General features: G+C 46.4%; 1 protein-coding gene across 4 annotated transcripts in view; it reads left to right on the top strand.

Annotated features, from left to right (window-relative positions):
* The window catches only part of AGPAT3 (1-acylglycerol-3-phosphate O-acyltransferase 3), a 123,827-nt gene that overhangs the window by 17,735 nt on the left and 85,384 nt on the right, over positions 1 to 20,708 (top strand). For 2 of the 4 annotated variants that reach the window (XM_068155163.1, XM_068155162.1), the window contains exons 1-2: positions 17,824 to 17,916; positions 20,429 to 20,502. The gene's annotated coding sequence lies outside the window, so the exon portion shown is untranslated. Of the gene's footprint in view, positions 1 to 17,823; positions 17,917 to 20,428; positions 20,503 to 20,708 lie in introns of those variants that run through there. The other 2 variants (XM_068155160.1, XM_068155159.1) reach the window with 1 other exon arrangement.

Below are 20,708 nucleotides of genomic sequence, written 5' to 3'. Positions count from 1 at the left end.
GCATTTGGAAACCTAGATCTCTTTTCTATGAATTTGTAAGAATTTCAAGGAAAACTTTCTCAGCCTGTTAACCTAGAAGCCTTCATAATGGATAGATTTTCCTTCAGACCTCAACTGTCTTTTCAACTCCCTGCCTTGGTGCTTTTCTGGATATTTAAAGCCAAAATGTTTGAAGTGCTGATATGCAATACACCAGTCTGTGTGTGGATTCAGTCTGAGAACTGCAAAAATGTAGATGTGTAAGTGTATGAATAGTGCATCTTTAAAAACAGATGGGGCTGCAACTGCTGTAAACCTTAATAGTTTTATTGATGGAATCAATATTTTTATTATGCATTAACTGGTTTCTAGGCAGCTGAACGAAATAGTGTCTAATTGTTTGCCCTTTTCCCCATCCTTGGCCTGTGGTGTCATACCCATTGTGATGAAATAGCAGGCCTCTGCTTTGAAGAAAGCAAAATTAAGAAGATAGTGATGGATATGGTGAGAATTTTAAGCCTTTTCTGGGCTGACCCTCAGCGTGTCCTTGTAGCAGAGCTGCTCCAACCCCCTGATAATTTTCATGGCCCTCCTCTGGACCCTCTCCATCAGATCCATGTCCTTCCTATGTTGAAGGCTCCAGACCTGGATGCAGTACTCCAGGTGAGGCTTCACCAGAGCAAAGTGGCAGAATCACCTCTCTGGATCTGCTGGCCATGTATCTTTTGATGCAGCCCAGGATGTGATTGGCTTTCTGGGTTGCAAGTGCACACTGTTTGCTCATGTCCAGCTTCTTGTATCAGCACGCCCAAGTCCTTTTCTGCAGGGCTGCTTTCTAACATCTCCTGCCCCAGTCTGTATTGATAGTGAGGATTGCTCTGGCCCAGGTTCAGAACCCTTCACTTGCTGTTGTTGACCCTCATGAAGCTCACCCGGGTCCACGTCTCCAGCTTGTCCAGGTCCCTCTGGATGACATCGCTCCCTCTGGTGTGTGGACGGCACTACTCAGCTTGGTGTCATCTGCAAGCTTGGTGATGGTGCACTCAATGCCACTGTCTATGTTGTTATGGCAGCATGATGTAACATTATAGCAAAGTGAATAAATGCTACTATAATTTGTGTTTTCTAAATAGTCAAGTTGTGTTTGAGGATTGTAATCAAATGCTGCTTTAGAATAGAATAAACCAGGTTGGAAGAGACCTTCAAGATCATCACGTCCAACCCATCAACCAATCCAACCCACCTAAACAACTAACCCATGGCACCAAGCACCCCATCAAGTCTATTCTTAAACATTTCCAGTGATGGTGACTCCACCACCTCCATGGGCAGCCCATTCCAATGGGCAATCACTCTTTCTATGGAGAGCTTCTTCCTAACCTCCAGCCTAAACCTCCCCTGGCACAGTGTGAGACTGTGTCCTCTTATTCTGGTGCTGGCTGCCTAGGATAAGAGACCAACCCCCACCTGGCTACAACCTCCCTTCAGGGAATTGTAGACAGCAAGAAGGTTTCCCCTGAGCCTCCTCTTCTCCAGGTTAAACAACCCCAGCTCCCTCAGCCTCTCCTCATAGGGCTTGTGTTCCAAACCCCTCACCAACTTTGTTGCCCTTGTCTGGACTCATTCCAGCAAGTCAACCTCCTTCCTAAACTGAGGGGCCCAGAACTGGACACAGGACTCAAGGTGTGGCCTAACCAGTGCAGTGTACAGGGGCACAATGACCTCCCTGCTCCTGCTCCTTTGCCACAAAGCAATATCACAAACCACTGGCCATGGGGCTGAGTGTGTTTCCAGGGTTGGATGGAGCTTGGATAGGAGTTGGCAGCAGAGCCTGCAGCACTGTGGCTGGTGCTGAGCAGTGAATAGATTGAAAAGCCGGGTCTGGCACCTGGCAAAATGCACTCATGAGAAATCATAACCATTCCTTGTGACTGTAAAAAGCACTCTGAGAAATCTCCTCATTCTGAGTTGTGGTGGTCAGTAAAACTTGAAGTCTATAGCAATATTTTTTTGAATTTGCCTGCTTGCATATGAGCAGTCCCAGGGTTGGCCTCAGAGATCCAGAGGACATTTATAGGTTTGCTTCACCTGTGCACTTTGCCCTGATTATTTGACTTTTCCAAATGGTATTTGTATTTTAAGCATCATGAGATTGCTGGATCGCTGAAGAGTGAGAGTGATGACATACACATAAACTGTTTGTCTCCAGACATGCTCTGCAGCAGCATGGGCTGGTGCCAGCCATTTTACAGTATCACTAAGGTTGGAAGAGACCTCAAGGATCATCGAGTCCAACCTGTCACCACAGACCTCATGGCTAGACCATGGCACCAAGTGCCACGTCCAGGCTCCTCTTGAACACCTCCAGGGATGGGGACTCCACCACCTCCCTGGGCAGCACATTCCAATGACCAATGACTCTCTCAGTGAAGAACTTTCTCCTCACCTCCAGCCTAAACTTCCCCTGGCACAGCTTGAGATTGTGTCCCCTTGTTCTGGTGCTTGTTGCCTAGGAGAAGAAACCAACCCCTTCCTGGCTGCAACCACCCTTCAGGTAGTTGTAGAGGGCAATGAGGTCTCCCCTGAGCCTCCTCTTCTCCAGGCTAAACAATCCCAGCTCCCTCAGCCTCTCCTCATAAGGCTGTGCTCAAGGCCTCTCCCCAGCCTTGTTGCCCTTCTCTGGACACGTTCAAGTGTCTTGATGTCCTTCTTAAACTGAGGGGCCAATGTCTTACTAATCTTTTGACTTACTAGTGGTGCATGTGGCTGGTCACATCTGGCAGTAGCAGGGTGTGCAAATATCTGACCAGGTGTGTCTCTGCTGGTGATGCAGTGGAGTGCTTCATCTGCAGAAGAGCCTTGGGTTAAGACAAACTCATGAACGTGGAGTTGGCTGTCCCTTCGACGTGCTGAGCCTAAGCAGCACCAAGCGAAGTCTCATGAGTTGACTGAGGTGGTGGTATAAGTGAGATTAAAAAGGCTGCTCCTCTGGCTGTATCTGGAGGCTCTGGCCCTGTCTGGATGGCACATGGTTCTCTTGTTCTTGGGTCAGCAGCACTTCTCATGGACCTCTCTGTGCTCCCAAGCCTGCCTACTTAGCAGCTCCAGGTCTTTGGTACTGCATAAATGTCTATTACATAGCAAGAGTGTTGAAATAATATTTCTCAGTTTTCTATAAGTGGATTTGGATTTGATCTCTGAAGGTGGTGATTGTGCCAAGGGGCAAGGTAAAGCTGGGGACTCAAAAGAGAAGCAGTACTGCCCCTAGATGTTTCCTCTGAAGAGTGTATGAGGTCTTAATCCATTTACTGCTGAATGTGCTATACTTGGGGTGCTCTGTCAGTGTGGAATTTTGTTTTCCATGTGCCAGTACATATTTCAATCTTTAATTATTCATATTGTGTTACGAGTTTTGTATTTCTGAGAACAACAATCCTCTTTTAAATCTCTCAGCCACACAGGAGAATTTGCCTTGATGTGTGAATTTGTCTTCCATGAGGTTAATAAGAAGGCAGCTTTTGCATCCTACAGTATGTGGAAATAATGTGATGGATGTAGAGAGACATCTAACTTTCTTCTTTTAATTAATCTTCTGGTTTGTTAGTGAGGTAGAAGTGGCTCTCCAGTTACCTTAGTAAGACTTTTGACACTGTCTCCCATGATATACTTGTGAGTAAGGTTGGGATGTGTGGAATAGAAGGACAGACAGTGAGATGGGTTAGGAACTGGTTACACAATAGAGTTCAAACAGTGGTGGTCAGTGGTGCCAAGTCCAGCAGGAGAGCTGTAATTAGTGGAGTCTTCCAGGAATCAGTGCTGGGGCCAGTCCTGTCCAACGTCTTCATCAGTGACATTGATGAGGGGACAGAGAGTCTGCTCAGCAAGTTTGCTGATGATACCAAACTGGGAGGCTTGGCTGATACACCTGAAGGCTATGCAGCCATTCAGTGAGACCAGGACAGACTGGAGAGCTGGGCTGAGAGAAACCTAAGGAAACAAGGGTAAGTGCAGAGCCCTTCATCTGGGAATGAGTAATAAATGGCACTAGCACAGGTTAGGAGGTGACCTGCTGGAGAGCAGCCCTGTGGAGAAGGACCTGGGAGTCACGATGGACAAGTTATCCATGGGACAGCAATGTGCCCTGGTGGCCAAGAAGGCCAATGGGATCCTGGGGTGCATTAAGAGGAGTGTATCCAGCACATTGAGGGAGGTGCTCCTCCCCCTCTACTCTGCCCTGGTGAGACCTCACCTGGAGTATTGCATCCAGTTTTGGGCTCCCCAGTACAAGAAGGACAAGGCTCTGCTGGAGACAGTCCAACTGAGAGCTAGCAGGATGTTTAAGGGACTGGAGCATGTGGCCTATGAGGAGAGGCTGAGAGCCCTGGGGCTTTTTAGTCTGGAGAAGAGGAGGGGAGGTCTGAGAGGGGATTTAATAAATGTTTATAAGTATCTGAGGGCTGAGTGTCGAGAGGAAGGGGACAGGTTCTTCTCAGTTGCACCCTGTGATAGGACAAGTGGGAATGGATATGAACTACAGCACAGGAGGTTCCATGTCAGCATGAGGAGGAATTTCTTCACTGTGAGGGTCACAGAGCACTGGAACAGGCTGCCCAGAGAGGTTGTGGAGTCTCCTTCTCTGGGGACTTCCAAGACCCATCTGGACGTGTTCCTGTGTAACCTGTGCTAGATTCTGTGGTCCTGCTCTGGCAGGGGGGTTGGACTTGATCTGTGGAGATCCCTTCCAACTCCTAATCTCCTGTGATCCTAATGGGGCTCCCAGGAGCAGAGCAACTGGAAGCGGGGGGAAGTGCAGGCAGGGGAAGGAACAAATCCCCGTATGACTGTGCTGTTCAACGTGTCAAAGCCTTTCTGCATGGGGCACGAGTGAACTGCTGACTGTCTTTCATGTTCAGTAAGAACTACGCCTCTTTCCCTGAGTCATTCTGGAGTCATTCAAGTGTATCTGTACATGAGGAAGATTTGGGTTGGATTTTTTTGGCTTTTTTTCTGTCTCTCCTGATACTTCCAGAGTGAATGCTGCCTGGGAAAGCGTCATGCAGTGTGGGGCGTATAGACGACGGAGATTGGAGTCAATACAGCTGACCAATATGATCGAATATTGTTCCTTTATTGTTCCAGTATTGCAGGCCTATAGTGTGAGTATAGCACAGTAAAGTAAAGCAAAGAAGAAGAAGGGAAAGGAAAGGCAGAAGTGTATATCAGGGGAACTTCTACAACTTACATGAACCCGGAGAGCCTCGTTGGCATAGCTTCATTGGCTCCCTATGAGTGACCACACATGGCACTGTTATAGATTATTGGTCCAACTACTAATGACACGCGAGGTTGTTGATGCAGGTGCATGTCCTGTTGTCCCAAGATAACTCTCTGTGTTTATAGCTACCAGTGTCCTGCTTTAGTTCCATGCTGCAGGCACAGCACTGTTTTGCTCCACTGCTAGCTGGCTCTGCACTTATGCTGAGCATGGCCTCCCACCATGTCAGGCTCTAGGCCTGCACTGCCAGATTGCTCACACTGCTCATCGCTGGCATTGCCACGGGGGGGTCACAGAGCTGATCCAGAGTAACATTGCATGAATTATGAAAATTTGGGGTAGGTAGTTGGGGGAAACATGGATTGAATGTCTGTGTTTATTGGAAATGTTTTTGTCTGTCGTTTTAGTGGGTTTGGGTTTTTTTTTTGTTTGTTTGATTGGGTTTTGGGTTGGTTTTTTTGAGTGGAAGAAGCTGCATGAATGAAATGAATGTAGGTGGAAGCAAAGTCCCAAGGACTTTTAGGAGGGTTATTTTCCCTGAGTTTACCTATGAATTTTTGAGTTCATGTATCATGCTGCTTGTATTTTCTGGCTTTTTCTGCCTGTGATACAATGTTCAGTTGCAGAAAATGTAAGCTTTAGTGTAGTGTTCTTCCATTTAGAAGTTTGTTTGTGCATGTTTCACTGTCTGTGGCTTGTGGAGCAAAGATGGAGGTAAACTTGGATCTGATGAAGGAATTGATTATTCCTCTGCCTCCCCCAGCAAGTTACCAACCCATGCCTAGCAAAGGTGGAAGAAACATACTGTGCTGCCCTAAAGAAACTTTCTGCCTGTGTTCCAAGAGGCTGATTGCTTTCATTGATAGAGCTGTAAGTGAGACAAACCAGCCTGCTTTAAAACCTCCATGGCTAATGAATTGGTCAGTACATTTTAATCTGTCCTATATAGCTTGCTACCTCAGCTATCCTGACTTCAAAGTTCAGATCTTTATGGGGCAAAGCCTTTTAATCTGGTTATTGTTATTTGATCCTGTAGTTGTTGCTTGAAGAAGCTGACAGAGCCTAGCTAGGTAGTCCTTTGCTTCCTGTGCTTTTGTGTATCTAAACCTGGTGTCCTGGTGTCTCCTTTCCCTTTGCATAGATCAGAACGCCTGCACATATCTGATCCCCTGTACAGCTGGCGTCTAGGTAAAGTTTCGCTGCTGTACCTTGTCACAAAGCTCCAAACACTGAAGTAAATAACAGCTGTGTTCATCAAGGCAGCATGCAAAGGACTACAATGGCTTTAAAGGAGCATCTTCCATGTCTCATTTGGACATGGGAACACTGCTTATAAATATCCAAAGGGTGAGTGTTGGAGGGTGGTGCCAGACTCTGCCCAGTGATGTCCACTGACAGGACAAGGGGTGGTGAGCACAATCTGGGAGACAGGAGGTACCATGTGAACATAAGGGAAAATATCACAACTTTGAGGGTGGCAGAGCACTGGAACAGGCTGCTCAGAGAGGTGGTTTTTGGCAGCATTCAAAACCTGCCTGGATGTGTTCCTCTGTGGTTTATTCTAGGTGATCCTGAGCTAGCAGGGAAGTTGCACTAGCTGATCCTTGCAACCCCTGCCATTCTATGATTCTGAAGTGTGAGGATTTGTCACGTGGAAGAATCAGGCTGTGTGCAAGAGTGGCTGGGGGCATGTTTTAGGTCTTGTGTTTTTCTGGCTTGTTGTCATGTAGCATCACATATTGACACGTGCCTGCACAATGCAAGGGCAGTGGGAGCACCATGGGGTGAGCTGGACCTGGCTTCTCTGATACAGTGAATTTTGCACTTGGAAAACTCACTCTTGAAATACTCAGTGATCTGGGGAAACAAAGTTGTTGTCTTTTCCCTCATGACCCCTCCTTACCCCTCTCCAGGCTCAGTCTCCTGCACAGAATTGGTTTCTCTTATTCTATTCCTTTTCATTCTTCCGTGCGTATTCAGCTGAAAGTGACGAGCCAAAGGTAGAGGGTGCAGGAATTAGCTGGGGGTTAATCCTGTCTCTCTTAAGTCCGTATGCAAACTACAATTTGCCTTCAAGTAAAGCTTCCAGGCTTGATTTAAAACATGGTTAGTTGTTAAGATTATACTGGCCCTCAGTGAGTTGTTCTTTGCAGAAGCAGAATAGAATAAACCAGGTTGGAAGAGACCTTCGAGATCGTGTCCAACCCATCATCCAACACCATCTAATCAACTAAACCATGGCACCAAGCAACCCCATCAAGTCTCTTCCTAAACACCTCCAGTGATGGTGACTCCCCCACCTCCCTGGGCAGCCCATTCCAATGGGCAATCACTCACTCTATGAAGAATTTCTTCCTAACATCCAGCCTAAACCTTGCCTGGCACAGCTTGAGACAGTGTCCTCTTGTTCTGGTGTCCTCTGGTTCTGGTACACAACTTGTGACCTTAATTGTTTATAATTCCACCCAGATGCTGATGGCTCTTGTTTACCAAGATTCAGTTCCAGCAGCTGAGGTTTGATAATACTTTAAAACTTGTTTCCATGACTTACACTGTGATCAAGTTTGTTGTTTTGTTTTTTGTTCCTTTGAACTTGAAACAGCTATCCTTGTTGAGTCTCCTACTGAAGGTTTGTTTTCTGGCCATTGAAATTGTGAAGCTCTTACACCCACACTTTTCACTCTGTGAACATAATCCTTGAACTACCAAATGCAGAATTGGATGTGGTGATGTAGATGCATGATAACACTGTCTCCTGTTTGTGTTGTCTCCTTGCTACAGCAAGGCCTTGTTTCTTCTGTTTGTCCCCATGCTTCCTGACCACCACCCTGCATCTTCAGCATCTTTGTTTCTTCTTTTGCCTCTCCTATGGAATGTACTTTATCTCCTCTGCTTCCTCTTGCTTAATCACAGTATCACTAAGGTAGGAAGAGACCTCGAGGATCATCGAGTCCAACCTGTCACCACAGACCTCATGACTAGACCATGGCACCAAGTGCCACGTCCAATCTCCTCTTGAACACCTCCAGGGATGCTGACTCCACCACCTCCCTGGGCAGCACATTCCAATGACTCTCTCTGTGAAAAACTTTCTCCTCATCTCCAGCCTAAACTTCCCCTGGCACAGCTTGAGACTGTGTCCCCTTGTTCTGGTGCTGCTTGCCTGGGAGAAGAGACCAACCGCTTCCTGGCTACAACCTCCTTTCAGGTAGTTGTAGAGGGCAATGAGGTCACCCCTGAGCCTCCTCTTCTCCAGGCTAAACAATCCCAGCTCCCTCAGCCTCTTCTCACAGGGCTGTGCTCAAGGCCTCTCCCCAGCCTTGTTGCCCTTCTCTGGACACATTCAAGTGTCTCGATGTCCTTCTTAAACTGAGGGGCCCAGAACTGGACACAGGACTCAAGGTGTGGCCTAACCAATGCAGAGTGCAGGGGCACAATGACTTCCCTGCTCCTGCTGGCCACACTATTCCTAATGCAGGCCAGGATGCCATTGGCCCTCTTGGCCACCTGGGCACACTGCTGGCTCATGTTTAGGCAGCTGTCAATCAGAACCTCCAGGTCCCTCTCTGTTTGGGAGCTCTCAGCCACTCTGACCCCAGCCTGTAGCTCTGCATGGGGTTGTTGTGGCCAAAGTGCAGCACCTGGCACTTGGACTTGTTGAATGCCATCCTGTTGGACTCTGCCCATTTGTCCAGTCGGTCGAGGTCCCTCTGCAGAGCCCTTCTATCCTCTGACTAACATCTGCTCCTAACTTGGTGTCATCTGCACATTTGCTGATGACTGACTCAATCCCCTCATCCAGATCATCAATGAAGATGTTAAAGAGGACGGGGCCCAGCACTGATCCCTGGGGCACACCACTGGTGCCTGGCTGCCGGCTGGATGTGGCACCATTCACCACCACTCTCTGGGCTCGGCCCTCCAGCCAGTTCCTAACCCAAGGGCTGTCTCACCTCCTGATGTGGATATTTTCCTCTTCATTATTTATCCAGGACCATATTTTTATACTTTTTGAATAGAGGGACTCACAGGTTTGAAAACCATTGAACAAGTAATGGAAATCTGTTAGTGTGCTTCTGCTTCTGTAGGGAAAGTTGTATTTTTGATCACCTGGAAGAAAAATATTGAAAAACCCAACAGGGTTTGTACACAGGAGTCAGCATGATTAGAAATCTTGATAGATAGGCAGAATGTAATAGTTCTATTTGTACTACAACAGTGAGGCCCCATTTGCTTTAAGCCTTATAATTTGCAGGGCTTCAAATGAGTCTTGTAGGCTCTTAATTTCTCCATTTACAAAGGTTGCACTGGAAGATGTTTGAGAGCAAGTGGGTTTTTTCCACCCTTCAATTTGACAAGCAGACCAAGCCTGTTCTGGAGACAACCACAGCTTACCGTGGAAAGGTCACTCACCTATTCAAATAACAGCACCCAGGAACAGAAAACTCTTTCAGAGCAGGTGTCCAGAGATGCAGCAGGAGATAACTGCCTGTCTCTTATTATACCTGTCATCATGGAAATCTGGTGAAGGAGTCTCCAGTTGCCAAGAGGAGAAAGAAGTTGCAGTGAACAATAAATAAGAGGCCCACAGGGAGCACCCAAGGCATTATCTTTCACTGCAAGCTCTTTGCTGCACAGGAAAAGAACAAATAAGTAAAACTCCACTATGCCACTGATAGGACACATATGAAGTGTTAGGAAAAACTAAAATATTGGGTTACTTGCACTTCTTGCTGGAGGTAGATCCTTATCTTTATGCTGACAGAATGGAGAGCAGGTTTTATTTACTTTTCAAAAGGAGGAGAGGATCTGCAAGTCTGGCATAGGAATGCAAACTCACTTTTGTTCCTTAAAGTCTCAAAGTGCTTGGTGAACTGTCGTCTGCATGTATTGGAGCCCTTGGACATACATGGCTGTAACTTTTCATTCAGTAATGCTTTGTGTTTTCTTGGAGAGTAAGCATACCAGCCCTGGAGGTGGGATATTTTATTTAGAATAAACCAAACCAGGTTGGAAGAGACCTTCAAGATCATCATGTCCAACCTATCAACCAATCCAACCCACCCAAACAGCTAACCCATGGCACCAAGCACCCCATCAAGTCTCCTCCTGAACACCTCCAATGATGGTGACTCCACCACCTCCTTGGGCAACCCATTCCAATGGGCAATCACTCTCTCTGTATAGAACTTCTTCCTAATATCCAACCTGAACCTCCCCTGGCGCAGCCTGAGACTGTGTCCTCTTGTTCTGGTGCTGGCTGCCTGGGAGAAGAGACCATCATCTGCCTGTCTACAACCTCCCTTCAGGTAGTTGTAGAGAGCAAGAAGGTCACCCTTGAGTCTCCTCCTCTCCAGGCTAAGCAACCCCAGCTCCCTCAGCCTCTCCTCATAGGGCTGTGTTCCAAACCCCTCACCAACTTTGTTGCCCTTCTCTGGACTCGTTCCAGCAAGTCAACATCCTTCCTAAACTGAGGGGCCCAGAACTGGACACAGCACTCGAGGTGTGGCCTAACCAGTGCAGCGTACAGGGGCAGAATGACCTCCCTGCTCCTGCTGGCCACACTGTTCTTGATGCAGGCCAGGATACCATTGGCCCTCCTGGCTGCCTGGGCACGCTGCAGGCTCATGTTCAGCCTGCCATCCACCAGTACCCCCAGGTCCCTCTCTGCCTAGCTGCTCTCCAGCCACTCTGACCCCAGCCTGTAGCACTGCATGGGGTTGTTGTGGCCAATGTGCAGAACCCAGCACTTGAAAGTGTGCAGGTTGGAAGACTGTAGCAGTCCAGCAGTAAACTAGTGTTTCATAGAATAGAACTCTGAAATGCAGTTGTGTTCTGTTAGATTTCTCTGTCCTGCTAAAGCAGCTTGGAAATAAAGGCCATCGGAGCTGCAGCTGGCCTGTACCTTTTGTTATGGGTCTAATATAACTGATTTGTGACCTGGCTGAGGGTCAGCAAGATGCTCATCAGGTCTGTGTAACTGCAAAAAGCCAGTTAGAGAGCAGTGCTTAGTTACCAAACTTCCTCCAACAAGCTAGGCTACCTGGGAGCTTTATCTTGTGTGGTGAGTAAAAAATTGGCTTGTGCAGAGCTGGTTTTTTTTAATTGTGGTGGTAGATTTTCCTATGAAATACAATCTTACAGAGCAAAACTGCATTTCAGAGTTCTGTTCTATGAAACACTAGTTTACTCCTGGACTGCTACAGTCTTCCAACCTGCACACTTTCAATGACTGAAAATATCCCACCTCCAGGACTGATATGCTTACTCTCCATGAAAACACAAAAGAATTACAGAATGAAAAGTTACTGCTAATACATCTGAGACAAGGACTTGTTCCATATAAATATTCTTGTGCAGGTATCTGTTAGCATAAAATTTGTCACGAAAGTGGGATAATCCATAGAATATGTCCACCTGATGGCTTTGGCCTACCTCTCTTTGAATCCACACACTCACTTGACAGCTTAGTTTTGCAACACAAGCAAGCTGTGAGCTCTTCACTTACCTGCCATGTGGTTTCTGTTCTCTGGGGTCCTCTTCCCAGTATACTGTAAGAAACTTTTCCAAGGACACCAGATTTTTGCAAATGCAGGTTCCTGTGATTCTTCTCTCTGTTCCACTTCCATTTTTGGGTTGCTGTCAAAGAGCAAGGTGAAACCATTTCATGATGGTACAATGCTGAGAATCCTTTAGATGTTTCAGCTGCAGCACGTGTGTGTGATCGTGCAGCCTGGTTGCTCAGGGCTGTTCAGCTGATCCAGGTGGAGGAAGAAATTGAACTGCTGCTTTTGGATGCACTTACCTGCAGCAGCCTCTCCTGGAGGTGTTTTTGCATATGGAAATGAGCATGGCCTGATAAGAAGAGAGAGCTGCACAGCTGTTGCTGGGACCACAGCCTCTGCTTGCTGAAGGTCATCTTGGTTGGTGCTGATCCAGGGAGCTCTGCATGGGAACATGCAGATAGGATCGTTCCCCTCAGCCTGGCTTTCTGTGCAGCCATTGCAGCCTGGGACGTGCTGTGTATCACTGCTCCCAATGTGTTGTTTCTCGGTACAGTGTCTATTTTTGATGTGAAGAGCTGCTTGGCAGTATGCTGAAGGGCATTAATGCAGCAGTAGCTCTAGGAGTGTCTTGGGGTCAATGATAAAGCCACTAGCCTTGAGCCTTCCCTTTCCCAACCAAGCTTCCTGGTGTGTCTGTAAAGAATTTGCCTTAATCTTTTTGAAAACTAGCAGAAGTCCATGATGTCAGGAGTTTACTTACCAGCATCTTCATTAAAGAGAAGAGGACTACATCTGTAGAAAGACATTTTTTCCTATGGTTGCTCTGGGCAGTGGCTTACTTGCCATTCCCTTAATTTCAGTGTTTCCCAAGCAGTGCTTTTCTAAGGCAGATGTCAGCCTGGAGGATTGCAGGGAAGGCTGGCTTCCTGCTGCAGTCCTGAGGGCTGCTTTTGGAGGGGAAAGAGGGAGAGATAAAAGGTGGAAGTGTTATTTAACAGAAGAGGTGCAGTAACTTTTGCAACATACTGGAGAAGCAGGAAGACTGCTTCTACAAGTTGGAGCAAATCCCCTGGACTGCGTAGTGGTCCTACCTGGTGCTTTGCAATCCTGTTCTAGTCTGAAGGCTATTGAAGGTTTTTATGAAAGAATATTAAACCCTTGAAGTTCATTTTACAGTTTTTAATCTTATGAAGGGTTACTGAGTGAAGTTAATAATGCAGTCTTTAAGCCAGTAGGCTTAAAGTTGCTGCAAAAAAATACCCTCAAACTGGTAAAGGTTCCGTGAAATAACAGAGCTCATCACCTTGATACAATCCATGAGAGGAGTGCATTGATGTGGGTTTCCCTTGATCTTTGCCATGTGATAGAGAACGTTTTCTGTCTTGCTGTTACTTGCATGTGTGGCAAGGTTTTTGCTGTTCCCAGCATTTTGGAGTTGGAAATCCTGTGGGTTTCTGAAGGGAATGTGCATGTTCTTACATGCCTTAGGATGTGCTTGGCTGAGGATGATGATTTTGGCCATGAACACTGCACCAAAATGTTTTCCACATGACAGGCTGCTCCTGCATCAAATTCAGCAGCTGTTTCCTCATTTTGCTGTCTTTTGCAGCACTGTCCTCTGCCAATTCTCTATTCTCTCCCTAAGGAGAATGCACACTGGTGAGCTGATTCATCAGCCCAGTGATTAGCTGTGCTCAAATTAGTCCTTTCCTCAGGCTTCAGAGTATTGTCCAAACATGAACGGGAATAGATGGTACCAATATCATTAGTGTACAACTATGGTCAGTATTTATCCTCTGTGTTTCTGGAGGTCCTGTTATCCCATTTGGAGTTGGAACCATTTCTGTCTCCTTTTGCAGGCGTTTGCCAGATCTGCTTAGTCCATTCCCTGCATTGCTCTTTTTGATTGTTTTCACCCCGGCCCCAAACAGTTTGGCTGTTTCTTGTTGTCTGCTGTTTGAAGCCACAGAAGAGAGGTTAACTACCTGATAAAGAGATTCCCCTCCCCTTCTACTCTGCAGCTGTTTCTTCCCTCTTTGGGGAGCAAACACTGAGGTCCACTGGAGGATTTCCATCTAGGTGGTGATAATGGGAGTATGTGTCAGATCTGGTATCTCTCAGCTTTCAGTGGCTGACAAATACTCTTGGTTGGGAGGATAGGTCAGCACACACATCTAGTGTGGAAGCTGGGAAAGCACAGGAATGGAACAAAACATTACTGAAAAATTATTCCAATTTTAAGAATTATTGCTGAAGATTTGGGGTTCCCCCCTCAGTTAAAATACTGCTCCTCACCTCTGTTTTGGACAGCCTTTGCCTTGTCGTGTCCCAGTGAGCCTGGATAGGAAGAAACATTCCTTCCATCCCTTTCTATGTCCTTTGTGTAGGGCCTAGGTACTTGCCCCAGAGTCATGGAGAACAGGAAGGATTGGGGTAGTGGACGTCTGTGCATGTATGTGTTGGAGTCCTTGTGCTGGAGGCTTGATGTTGGTTCATGGCAGTGTGGAAAGGGGGCACACAGGTTGATCAGCACAGAACTCGGTGCTGTTCTTCACAGGAGTGCTCTGATTGCTGTGGGACCCAAGAGAGTATTCTGTAAAAAAACAAAAAACCACCACATCCAAAACCTGATCCCAAGGACTGAAGCCCTTGTCATCCCCCCTGCTTAGTTGATAGCTTTCTCCTTGCCTTGTTTGGGACCAGGCTTGGCCTTTTGGACTTTATTACAGCAGCGTCAGTCTAGCTGTATAGAACAATGCTTCAAGTAGCAGTGGCTGCATTGCCTGTTGGAATGAGTGCCAAAATGGGCTCTACCCTTGCCTCAAACTATGTGGCTTGTGAATTAATACAAAGTCCACTGGTGGAAGAAATAGGCTTCTACAGCAATTTGTCCTGAGCCAATGGGATCCAGCTCCTGAGAAGCTGATAAATACTGGCTCTGGGTTTGATAACCTCTGGGTTTTTTGAATGTCACGTTTGGAGGAGAAAGGGGAAAAACATACCTGGGTGAAATGTTCAGGGTCAGGATATTGGTTAAAATGGAAATCAAAGGACTATATGGTGTACTATTCTCTCCTTATCAGTTGTTCAAATTAAAACAAAATGCTAGTCTTTGTTTTTTCTGGCAGTTGTAGTAACTATAACACAATAATAAAGGTCCATGTATTAGGGGAGGGAAGATTGAAAAGGCACCTGCCCATCAGGTACCTGAAGCAGAAGTTTATATAAGGCCAAACAAAAAACCCCAAGCAACATAATTTCACTGCAGTATGGCACATAGTACTCATAATGCTTTTTTTAGCAGAAGTTGTCTCTTCCCTGCAGTGCCAGTGCTGGGCTTTGGCTGGGATTTTGGAGCTGCTCCCTGTGGAGTTTTTGCTATGGGGTTCAGAATGTGTTGACCGAGGAAGTTGTGGCTGGCAATCTCTGCATTCAGTGCAGTAGGAGCAGGCCAGGAGATCAGATTGCAGTTTTGCTTGCTTTGTCCTCTTGCGGGTCCTTGAATTTGAGTTAGCCTATGCCATAGACTGACTGTCCTCCCTGCGTGTGTGTGTGCGGCAGAGCTCTCTGAAGGAAAGCTGTCCCACTAACCTCTGCTCTTTAGACTGCTGCTCCAGGAAGTATCAAACTGTCCTCTTCCCTGTTCTGCAGGGTTGCTGCTAGCACTGTCAGTAGTGTAAGCCTCTCATGGGAGCAAGTTTTATTTCTCTTCCTGTGTATTTTTCACCATCAACTGTTCTGGGAGCATCCTCAAAAGATCAGACTCTTACCTACATCATATTATTTGGGGAAGAAGGCAGAAGTTAGAGCTTTGCTTGAAGTTTTGTAGATGCTTTTTCTTCTGGCCCTGGTGGAAAAGCTTGGTCCAGTAGGATGCCATCAGTCTTGAGATATGGAATGACCAGCAGTGGGCACAGAGCTTTTGTGTGTGAAGAGACACAATCAAGGCCTTCTGCCATCAAATGGTGTACATCATCTCTGCCATCACCAAATGAAATATTAGCAGCCCAGACCTTGCACAAAAGAGAGGCTGTCCTCTGTAAAGTCTCACGACCCTCAGTTCCACCTGCTACTGGTAAGCTGATGTGGGGTGTGCAAGTCCAGTCTGTAGTTAGGACTAAGATTTCCAAGGCTATCTTCCAAACCTTTCATCTCCATTTAATGGGAGATGATAAGATAACCTGGGCCTTTGTCTCCTGTGGATCTCCAGACAGCCAGCAGTATTGATTCTAGCCTGGTTCCTGGCCCAGGACTGCTGTTAAGCAAACAAGCCCAGCTTTCTGTTAGTCCTGCTGGCTTTGGTCCATGGGAAGGGTACTTCTAGACCATGGCCTCATATCTTGCCTTACTGAGGTGGAACATACTGGTTCTGCCTGCACAAAAGGTAAGATTCTAATATATCCAGTGCCCCTTGAGTCACAGGTAGGTCTGGGGATGCAGGATATGGACAACCCTTTTCTAAGGTTGTAGTTTCAGCCTTTCACATCTGCTTCAGAAAGCTGGAGCAGCCCAGCATGGCACTCATCTAGAACATATCACAGAGGCAGACCACTATGATCAGTGGCTGTTAGTAGGCTGAATGGAACAGGAGAAAAACTATGTTCCATGGCTTACTAGTGTGTGAACACGTCTCTGCTGAATAAACCCCTTGATGGACTCTGCATCTACTTAACCTGCCTGCCACATGTCCTCATGCTTGTGCATGTGTACACCTGTGTGTGCTGTTCCTTGTGGTGCTCAAATCAACCACCCTTTTTTGCCTCTTGACAGCATTGTTGCTGAGTCTCCAACTGTTTGGGCCTTCCTTGTGTCCATGTTTGTGCCTGTGACTGCTGTCATGTTCCTTTGTGGAGACATCATCTAACAGAGTGATTTGGCATTCAGGAGGGGAGTAGGCTTGAGGGGCAGTGCTTCTGTTTTGCCAGGATGGGGAAGGGAAGGCAAGATTGGTAAAATCTGCATAATTACCTGCTGCCATCTCCAGGGAGGAGATTGGTGAGGGAAGACAGTGATGCCTACAAGGAATATACAAACCACACAGGTGTCCCATGTCTCAAGTGTGCCTTTGGGAGATTAGGCCAGAACTACTTTCATTAACATCAGCTAGAAGGGCAGAGACTTCTAGAGATCTGAGAACAGAAGCATTATTAGCCATCACTTGTGGTGGCCAGGTGCTGGCTGGGGTCAGATAACCACCAAAGCTGCTCTATCACTCCCCTTCTTAGATGGACAGGTGAGAGGGGAAAATATAACCAAAAGCCTGTGAGTCAAGATAGAAGCATTTAATAGGATGAAAAGCAAAAGTGAAGCTGCATGTGGAAGCAAGAGCAAAGAAAGATGTTACTTTACTTCCCATCAGCTGCCGCGTCCCAGGAAGCAGGGCTTCAATATGTGTAGTGGTTGCTCTGGAGCACAAATGCCATCAATGAATGCCCCCACACGTCTTCCTTTCACTTAGATTCTGTATCTGAACTGACATCTGATGGCATGGAATGCACCTCTGCTTAGGCCATCTGGCCTGGCTGTATCCCTTCCCAAGATCTTCCCCCCCCCCGCCTGCTGTTGTGGGGGAAAATGCTGGAAAAGCATAGCCTTGGTGCTTGGCTCAGCAGTAGCCAAAACACTGGTGTGTTACCAACAGCCAGCTACAGCGCTGCAAAACACAGTACAGCGAAAGATGGTCTGGGCAGAATTAACTCCAGCTCAGCCAAAGCAAATACATCACTATATGGAGCTTGTTGTTAGGCTATGTCTTCTTGTCCCAACTTAAATAGTTAGGTAGAAGCTATGTGGACTGGGGGGCATGTGTGTCATCTGTCACTGAGGCTGACATCCTGCCCTTCATGTCTGTGCTGCTGTGCCTGCTGATATCTGTGATTGAGGAAGGAGCTCTGAATGGAGGTTGAGGACTTTGTAGGAGCTTCCACCTTGCCAAACTCTGTGCCTGTTTGGCCTTAAGCTGAACCAAACCCCTTAAGTGGGCTTGCTTTGAGTGCTTTCTTGAAGTCTCTCTCTTCTCCTCATGCAGGATTCTAACTAGCTTCCCCATGTTTGTCAAGACAGGTTGCTACCATGAAGTGGGAGCAGCAGAAGGAGGTGAAAGGCAGCATAATCTGATAGACCCAGTTTTGCTCTTCCTCTGAGGTACAGGTGAAGGTGAGCTCTGAATAGGACATCCTACCGTGCATGGTGATTCCCTCTTTGCTGTGGCCAGTGCTGTAGTGCAGGAATCATCCTGTGACATGATCAAATTTGGAGCAGGGGGAAAGGGAAGTGGCAGAGAGGGAAAGGGCTTTCTCAAAAATGTTGGTCCTTTGGGTTGTTTTCTGCTGGTCTGTGCTGAAGGGAGAGGTAGTTGGGAACATGTGGTGGCCTTTGAGGGCATCCCATGGGTAACTGTTGTGAATCTGCTCTGTGTCACAGAACAGCCCACCCGGATCAAGGGTTGACCTGGGCTTGTGTACTTTGGGCTTGTGCCATTACACCGGGGAAGGAGGAAGACAGAGTCAGGACTTTAGTGGGCTGTGTTAGCAGGATATGCTGTGTGCATATGTGCTTGGCCAGCAGGGCTGAGCAAGGTCCTTGTACAGGACAAGGAGTGGAGAGGTGTTTTCTGCTTTTGCTGCCTGCCCTGCTATGAGCAACAGCCATCTTCTCCCCTTTTGGAATTGCTTTTAAAGGCATGACAGCCTTCCCAGTCAGCCTGCTGATGTCGTTTGGCTCTCTGCAGACCCCGGATCACTGCACTGTAATTCAGCTTGAAGGCTCATGGTTGCACATTCTTTTTATCTTAGCAACAGGTGTAGAAGAACAATGCAAGTACTTGGGTCAGAATCAGGGGTGTTAATTCAGGAGGTTGCTGGTGTTGGCCGTGAGGAAGAACAGGTGAAGGGAAGTGTCCATTCCATGGTCATGAGTGTTCCCTCATAGGAGTTATGTGCAGGGTCTGGGCATGGGAATCAGAGAACTGTGCTTAGAGTATCTTTGGTGAACTGATCTGTGACCTTGTCATAAGCTGTGTTTAGAGTGACATTCTGTGTGGATCTCCTGATTTGGTTTCATCCAAAGGGAATCTGGCTTGTGCACATGAAAATCATTCTTTGGTCCAACTTGAAGAAGCAATAGGGTGTCCCCTTGTAAAGCAGACCAGTGCTGTGGGTTTATGTGCTATCGCAGATAAACTGTCCACGCTTTTCCTGATGCCTTCGATGTTGGCTATAGGCAGGGCTCAGTGGTATTGCTTTTTCCAGCTTCTCTGAGTAGGGGCAGGTGCTGGAGGTCTTGTTGCAGTTCTAATTCCTCTGAAAGAAGCTATTTTTATAACTCAAGTGCTCTTGAATGCAGCATGGCTGTCCTGGGAGTGACCTCCCAAGTTTTGTTACGTGTCCTTGTGAGTCTTGTGTTTGCAGCCCCTGTTAAGGAACTGGCTCATATCTGCAGGATGTCTGCATGGGTCTGCTCAGAGAAGCACGTCAGACAGCTCTAGTGCTGAGAAAGGCATGTGAACAGCTGGGTTACTCCTAACTGCATTTTAGCCTTTACATGCACAAGTTTTATGTAGTCAGTTTGACATCCAGGTATTAATAAATGCCCCGAACAACTTGCTTTGAGCATTAAGTAGTATAGCAGAAGGGTGGATTGGCAGAGACAAAAAACTAGTTTATTCACAATTAATATTTCTGGGCAAACCTTTCTTGACATTCTTATTCTGGAATTTAACCAGTTTTTGGAGAAGGGATTATCTAATTCACAAAATGGAGACAAATTGTGTAACACAAAGAATTGTCACACAAGCTCAATGGCTTTGAACCTAGGAAGTAAGTTGGCTGTGCTTTCCCTTCTCCTACAGATGTTCTTCTCTTAAGCAAACCCTAATTTTATTTTGGTTGTGTGTGTACTTTTTGTTTTCTTTTTAATAACCAGAAAAGATAATACAATGTTTAAAGTTCTCCCTTCCTAAGGTTTTGAATGTTTCTGTTTCTTTACCTTGAAGTGCTTCACCATGATAAAGAAACTGGCTTTTGGTAGCAGAGGAGTTTGCAACAGTGAATTTCCTCTTCTGTTTTTTTTTCGTGAATTTATGTGGCTGCAGGGAGAGGATTTATGAATCCAAACTAGATAATTTCTTGTGTTTGATTTTTCTACAGAAGGCTAAAGTGAAATCACAGCTGCATGAGAAACATTTCAATAAGTATGGAAAAAGATTTCAGAACTGGATGGGAGAATTTGGTGTGTTTGCTCAGAGCAGCTTGTTTTAACATTGTGTAAAATTAACCTGAAGCCTTGCTGTCTTCCACAGTGCAATAGTGATGTAGTGCAAGGTCTTCAAAGGCAAATATACAAGGGTCAGTCTGAGATGGAGGTGACTGGGGCACGTATGTTTTTAAGATGAGAAGCCTATTAGTTTTTGGAAGTCCATACTTTTTGGCACACTGCAGATTCAGGTGATTTGCACTATATGAAAGCAGTAATAGCCTGCCACTGACTGAACTTATTAATCTGCTATCAGTGTGTGTGCTGAGCTATTTCTGATGTAGTTTCATACTCTGGAGCCTGTCAACTGCCTGTTATTTACCCTCGAATAGGAGAGCTATCAATTTGTAGGTCATGCTGATTGGAAAAATACTTGGAGGGTATGGCTGAGTGATGAGGCATGTCTGTTTTGTAGGTAGGGAAGACCTGGAAAGAAGACAGAGTCCTTCAGGGTCACAGAAGAAAGAAGTTTCAGGTTTATATACAGAGGTAAGTAGTATTTTTCCCCACCCTTACCCCAACTTCTGCTGTTTTGGTGAGTATGGTAAGAGATCCAGCATAATGCAAAATAACTGTGGGTAGATGACAGGTATCTTTCCAGAGCAGGCTCTTCTTCCCAGTCTTGTTGGTACAGAACTCCATCTTAAGCTCCTTTGTTTTCTTTCTTTCTCAATGAAAAGTTAATAGCACTAGAT

Source organism: Melanerpes formicivorus, unplaced genomic scaffold (assembly GCF_026170545.1).
Source record: "Melanerpes formicivorus ecotype bairdi unplaced genomic scaffold, bMelFor1.0.p_v2 SCAF_30, whole genome shotgun sequence".
Taxonomy (NCBI): Eukaryota; Metazoa; Chordata; class Aves; order Piciformes; family Picidae; genus Melanerpes; species Melanerpes formicivorus.
Note: the sequence above shows the minus strand (reverse complement) of the source record. Positions and strands in the feature narration are given on the sequence as shown.